A 7,732-nucleotide genomic window follows, 5' to 3' on the forward strand; every position below is an offset into this window, starting at 1 on the left:
GCTTCCTTCTTCAGTTCCCTATAACGGTTCCAGCATCTCGCGTTGCGCCCGATCGCAGCGTGGCCCTGTAGGCGGCATCTTTTTTTCTCTGCGGCTTCTTGACATTCCTCATCGTACCAGTTGTTCTTTCGGGCTCGCTGAAATCCAACTACTTCTTCGGCGGCGGTACTTAATGATCGGGAAATGTGGTTCCACTGCTCGCGTACGTCGGATTGTTGAAGAGTGCTCTCAGAGAGCAGGTGTGTGAGTCGAGTGGCGAATAAATTGACCGTCTGTTGTGATTGCAGTTTTTCGTCGTTAAGCTTCCCTTGCATTGTTGGGCGCACATATTTTGCTGCACAGAGGCGGGTGCGTATCTTGGCTACAACAAGATGGTGGTCCGAGTCGATGTTTGGCCCTCGGAGTGTACGAACGTCTAAAACGCTTGAAGCATGCCTTCCTCTATCACAACATGATCGATTTGGTTTCTCGTTTTTTGATCTGGAGACAGCCATTTAGCTTGGTGGATGTTCTTATGCTGGAACCTAGTACTACATATTACCATGTTTCGGGCCCCGGCGAAGTCGATCAGCCTCAGTCCGTTATCGGACGTTTCGTCGTGGAGGCTGAATTTTCCGACAGTGGCGCCAAAGATCCGTTCCTTGCCCACCTTGGCATTAAAATCGCCAAGCACGATTTTGACATCGTGTCGGGGGTAGCGCTCATATGTACGTTCCAAGCGCTCATAGAAGAGATCCTTTATTACAGCTTTTATTTTATTTTTAGCGCCGAGCGCTTAAAAGCGTATTGTTCGATTAATCAATTGATATGAGTTATAATAAATTTAATAATTGCGCAGTCCTATAGGAAAATATGTTAATACAAACATTTTTTAAAAGTATGAATATTATTAAAGAAAATTGTTTGTACATCACTATCATGAGGTGATTTGTATTATTTATTATTACCGTGAAGGCGTTATATTCGTTTTTGGATTTAAAAACTATATTATAACAAGATCTCATTTTTAAAATAAAAAAAAAAGATTTTTAAGCCGATTTCATGAATAAGGTATAAACTCTCCTGCCTCTTCTAGTGTGGGGGCGTACGGGCTCGCCCAAAGGAGACTTTTTTTTAGGGGGTACCTGGCGGTAGGTATAAACGCTCACTGTTCCCATTGAATGGTTTGCAGACAGTCCCACTGTATTTTAACGGCGCCTCCCGGATACCTCTCCGCCTCCGGGATTAATAGTGGACTAACCGCAGTACGGGCGTTGCTGTGGCCGACCGTTCTTTCCCCTACCTTTTTTATACGAACGGTTTCGGCTCAGTAGGCGACCAAAGAACCAGAATGAATATGAGCAATAATAATGAAGCCCCGGATCCCTGCACGGAGGGTAGCGAGCAACTGGTGTCTGGGACGCTAACAGAGCCTACATGGCTGATGGATCTCTCGTGCCAGGCGTCTTCATCAAGAGCAGCTATGAGCACACCCCTTGCGAGCAGCTCTTAAGCAGCTCCGGTTGGGGCGTTACTGACACCCGGGGCCCCTCCACGGGCAATAAGAGTGCCAACCACAAGCCCCCTGTTGGGTCACAGTTGGTGAACCGAAACCCTCGTCTCGGTGGTTCAGGGAGTAATAAGCGAGTACGCCCAGTAGTACGAGCGAAGCGGGTCAGAAGAGCCGCTTCCAGGCTGCTGAAGAAATTCGGGGACAATCCGGTTCCCGAGAATATGAAGGATGTGGCTCAGAGTGCAAGGGGCATTCTCTCTGAAAGCCGGGAATGGACTCAGGGAAGGGTGCCTTAAAAAACCCTGAACCCACTCCCTCAAGTTCAAGGGAACTGGCTCCCCAAAGGCAGCTATCGGCAAACGATGCCGACGGACCATCGAAGAGGTCTAAAACCTCCAGCCATACTCCAACCATAACAGCCCGCCAAACCCTTCATGGGCGCCTCTGGCTTTTAATGAAGTGGCCAAGCACCATTTGGTTCTAGCAGTAATGGACAGGGAACACCCTTGTAGGTCTCTGCCGGGTGTNTTTTATAGTCGCTCAAAACTTGCACTCATTTTACTAGGATTTTATAAGCTTATAACCTGCATACCCTAAAAATTCTGGTTAAAAAGCTCGAAATTTAGATAAAAGAATTTTTCTAAGTGTTAAATGGAAATGAAAGTACATTTATACTGGCACGCATACACAGCCGCATACATACATGCATACATACACATGTACATACCCAAAAACATTTTTGTTGAATCTCAATTTGAGATGCATTTGAGAATCAGTCCTTTTCTCAAATCTCAAACGTTAATTCTCAAATGCATCTCAAATAACCGTTGATAGGGTTCTCAAACTAAAAGGCACATATTTAATATGAAATTTTCCTTTATTTTCAAATTGAGAAATGTTGAATTCTCAACTTTTTCTCAAACGTGAGTGCAGCGGCACGAAATAATATCCAGTTACTCTCATTGAAATATTTGAATAGTGCTGCCAATAATACATGTAAGAGAAACACATTTTTTTATAGGAAAGGAATTTTTATTTATGCAGTTTAACAGCTTATTTAGTAGCTTATTTATTCAGTTAGTTTCTTCTTCTTTTTTGGCGCTGTAACCGCCTAAGCGATTTTTGCCGAGTTCAGCAAAGCACGCCAGTCGTTTCTCCTCTGTGCCAACTGACGCCAATTGGAAACGCCAAGTGAAGCCAAGTCCTTCTCCACCTGACCTTTCCATCGCAGTGGGGGCCTCCCTCTTCCTCTGCTACCACCAGCGGGTTCCGAGTTGAATACTTTCAGAGCTGGAGCGTCGGTGTCCATTCGAACGACATGACCAAGCCAGCGGAGCCGCTGTATTTTAATTCGCTGCACTATGTCCATGTCGTTGTAAAGCTCATACAGCTCATCGTTCCATCGTCTGCGGTACTCGCCGTCGCCAACGCGTAAAGGACCGTAAATCTTCCGCAAAATCTTTCTCTCAAACACCCCAAGAGCCGCCTCATCGGATGTTGTCATTGTCCATGCTTCTGCGCCATATACCAGCACGGGCATGATGAGTGACTTATAGAGCGCGGTTTTCGTACGTCGAGAGAGGACTTTACTCCTGAATTGCCTACTCAGTCCAAAGTAGCACTTGTTGGCAAGAGTGATTCTACGTTGGATTTCAATGCTGACATTATTATCGGTGTTAATGCTGGTTCCCAAGTAAACGAAATTCTCTACTTTCTCGAAATTGTAACTGTCAACAGTGACGTGGGTGCCAAGGCGCGAATGTGCTGACTGCTTGTTTGATGACAGGAGATACTTCGTCTTGTCCTTCAGTTAGTTTAACAAAGAAAAATACAGTTGATGTAAAAAATTAGTTGCATAATTTGTCTTGAAATTAGACGAATTGCGAATAACAGCGACCGCGGGGTCGAAGAGCCCATTTGCGACTGATGTACAAACAAAACGGTAGCATTTACATATGCGAATCCATATCATGTAAAAGCCCTGTTAGTGCCCAAAATATTATCACACAACACGTCCGTTCACTAAAATTTTTGCACAAGACTGAAAAACAGGGCTGCAAACCCGTTTTGAACCAAACCGGTTTTCGAACCGAACCGTCAATTTTTCGGGATTCGAACCGAACTACGAACCGAACCGTTTTTATTTTGAAACGAAAAAAACCGAACCGAAAACCACTCCCAAAAATGGTTCGGTTCGGTTCGGTTTAAAATGCAAATCCACTAAAGCATTTTTCTAGTATTGTAATACACAAATGGAACCCGTATAATAAAACTGCAAACACTTTTTTGTTTGGTGNTCGTTATTCGAACCGAACTACGAACCGAACCGTTTTTATTTTGAAACGAAAAAAACCGAACCGAAAACCACTCCCAAAAATGGTTCGGTTCGGTTCGGTTTAAAATGCAAATCCACTAAAGCATTTTTCTAGTATTGTAATACACAAATGGAACCCGTATAATAAAACTGCAAACACTTTTTTGTTTGGTGGCAACTCTGTGAGTTGTGATTTCGTCCATATAAAGAATACTTGATTTTTTTTTATATAGAAGAAAATGCTTAGCAAAATCAGTTAAATAAAAAATGTCTAAGGGCCGGTTACTCAATGTCTGGTTAACGCTAATCCCCGGTTAAACATAGTTATCGACGTTACTGACTCCCTGTTGTATGCACGGAGTCGAAGACGTCGATAACGATGTTTAACCGCATATTAGTGTTAACCAGACATTGAGTAACGGTTACTCAATGTCTGGTTAACATTAATCTCCGGTTAAACATAGTTATCGACGTTACTGACTCCCTGTTGTATGCACGGAGTCGAAGACGTCGATAACGATGTTTAACCGCAGATTAGTGTTAACCGGACATTGAGTAGCCGGCCCTTACACTGATATACATAAGTATGTAGAAAAAAAACATTAAATAATTTGTTCATAAGTGCCGGATGTTTTTTATAATTAAATAGTTAAATAATAAACTAAACGCGCGAATGAAAACAAAAAACTGTTTAAAACAGTTTCATAAAACATTTCTTCCATTGAATTACTTGGTTTTCTATATGAGGTATTCGTTTCTGTCCATATGCATATGTGCATATAAGATGCGAATGCAATTAGAAATCTTTGAAGGTAATATTGAAGTAATTCTTAAAATTAGTATACGTACATATGTATGTATGTACATATTTATGCTAATGCGTTTCCGTGGTGAAATTATAAACAGGTGAAGTAATAAAACAGCTTTCTGCCTTTAATTTCCTGGCATTCGGCTATCTTGTACAATTTTTTAAAGGCAAATTTTCAAATAAGATAGTGTAAAATCTTTTATTTCGCTCTTATTACTACACCTGCGTTTCGATTGTTGCTAATTTGTAGCAAACATAGCACTCGCACCTCAAGGGTTAATTTGTTTGTTTACAGTTTTTTGACATAACTATGAGCCAATTTACACGAAGACTTTTCACCCTGGGCGGAAAGTCATGCGTGCCGAGCTTGTACGCAAGANCAATTTACACGATGACTTTTCACCCTGGGCGGAAAGTCATGCGTGCCGAGCTTGTACGCAAGAAGTGTAGCGAAGTCAGCGGGGTAGGCAAGCACGCACGGAGAGCGAAATCGAGGGGTTTTTTTGAAGTTTCGCTTTTATCGGGTTCACTTTTTCGTATTTTTGCTTTGAGTTCGCGATTCGCTCCGCTTTAAAAATGAGGACGAAAGAGTTGACCAAAGAAAATTTTACGCTTAAATGTCAAAAATACGCAAGAAACGCCGCAAAGAAAAAATCATCGTGTAAATGCACGAGGAAGGCTTTTTTAAAAGTGAACGTGCCAAAAACGCAGGGTGAAAAGTCGTCGTGTAAATTGGCTCTATGTAGCTACAAGAGAGTTCGAGCTAGTTGTGACAACTACTATATTAAATATGCCTTTTTTAAGCCTTTTTCTCCGTAAAAAAATGTTTCATTGCAGAGAGGGAATTGTTACACTTTTGTGTGAAAGTTTTGAAGTGCCTCTATTTTTCTTTCAAATATGGACTATTTGTATACAAATGTATATTTTTTGNGTAGCTACAAGAGAGTTCGAGCTAGTTGTGACAACTACTATATTAAATATGCCTTTTTTAAGCCTTTTTCTCCGTAAAAAAATGTTTCATTGCAGAGAGGGAATTGTTACACTTTTGTGTGAAAGTTTTGAAGTGCCTCTATTTTTCTTTCAAATATGGACTATTTGTATACAAATGTATATTTTTTGGTAGATTTAGATTTTTAATCAAAAGGATAAAAATATAATAAATGTATATGGTGTTAAAATACTAGATACTTGGTTGTTACAGAGCTTAACTAAAGGCGCACTCATCCCATACAGCGTCAACGATTCTTCTGAAGAGTTGGTTGAAGAGGAAAATTCTGTGTTCGTTTCTTAAACTGTTGCACTCCAATAAGGCAAAAGAAGGCTCAACCTCTGCTTTGAAGCTTTGTCAGGGGAGATGGTTTCCCTGAAAAGCAGAAGGTTGCTTAAAACGACAATATTATGAAATGCGTGAGCCATTAGTTTTTATATCGGAATAGTATTTTAATAAATAACGTATGGCTTTGTGTTGAAGAGTTGTTTTCTTAATAACAAGAATAAAAGAAATGAGTTAACGAAATTTGGTACGTAGGTTGCCCTTTATGCAAGGTAGATTGGTTTTGAAAATAGGCGAAATCGGTCCGTAACCACGCCACTTCCCATATAGCGGTATTTTCGAAAAATGCAAAAACTGCGATATTTCAGTAAATATTAAATGCAAATTGTTGAAAATTGGTATATGGAGTAGAATTGTTGTAGAAAACAATATTATTATTAAATTTTTGGAAAGTGGGCGTGGCACCGCCCAATTATGATGAAATCCTGTATCTCAGTAGCCGCTTCACCAATCCCTACCAAACTCGGTACTAGGCTTGGGTAGGGTCTAACTAAGAAATATGTTGGTAATCTTTGAAATAGGGTAATAACCACGCCCACCTGCCATATAAAGGTAGTTTACAGAAACACGAAAATTGCGATAAATCAGTAACTACTAGAGCTAATTCACTTAAAATCGATGATAAAATGAGAATATTATAAATTTTTGGAAAACTCAGATATTTCAATTAGGACGCTAATTTACTTCAAGTTAATAGTCACAACAATCTCCTAACAATAAATAAGACTGCTTTAGACTTTTGGGGAGTGTGTACCTCGGTAACCACTTAATCGATTTGTACCTAACTAGTTTCAATTATATCATTAAGTATAACTCTGCATATTATCGGAAACATTTGAAATCGGGTAAACATTTTTACTTATCATGCAAAGGTAGTTCACTTGTTTTATATCTCTTTTGGCTTAACCGCCGCAATTATGTGCTGTTGCCTTTTTTCTGTGACGGCAAAAAGGGCGTAAGCAGCAAAATCACCTGTTTCATAAAAGATAGGCAAATAAAACCATCAGTATATTATACCCATGATACAATAATTTTTAGAAGGTAGTTTCACTTCAAAATTTTGTAGATAATAATATGAAGGTTAATGAACAAGTAAAGATTGATTGTAGGTATAATCATGATACAATAATTTTTAGGAGGTAGTTTCACTTCTTCTTCTTATCCGCCATGTTAGCTATCTGACAGAAAACGTGTTTCGTATTTTTTGTTGTACCAACTTTTTCAAAAAAAAAATCCAGCTTTTGACGTTGGAAAAATAAAACAAAGAAAAGCCAAACATATAAGTAGAGAATTTTTCGAAAATTTTGTAATAATTTTCTTCATAAAAAATTAACTGCTGCTTTCGTGGATATTGCAACACACGGAATAGATGTAAGGACACAGCTATAAGAGCCACCGCACACCACAGACTTTATCGGCCGCCTATTTAAATAGTAGGGCTCGCTTGGAATATGTACATGAAGATGTATGGAGGTGCGCACATTACACCAGCTTAATAGCTCTGACCAATAAGTTGTGGTGCAATGGAAAGACTAGCGATCACATCTAAATTGGCGGCCGATAAAGTCCGTGGTGTGCGATGGATCTAATCCATTATAAACAAGAAATATTGCTGTTATATTTTCATTTTTATGATTTTTATTTATGTGATTAGCAGTGGCAAAAATGTATGTATAAAATACGTATATTTATAAAAAATATCTAAAATAACAAGCGATAATCCCCAAGTTCTATATCGTAGCAGTGGCCACATTGCGTGTTTGTCACAGACACGGTTTATGTCAA

This window comes from Rhagoletis zephyria, unplaced genomic scaffold (genome assembly GCF_001687245.7).
Source record: "Rhagoletis zephyria isolate East Lansing unplaced genomic scaffold, Rhagoletis_zephyria_1.1 Rzeph_scaffold_01190, whole genome shotgun sequence".
NCBI lineage: Eukaryota > Metazoa > Arthropoda > Insecta > Diptera > Tephritidae > Rhagoletis > Rhagoletis zephyria.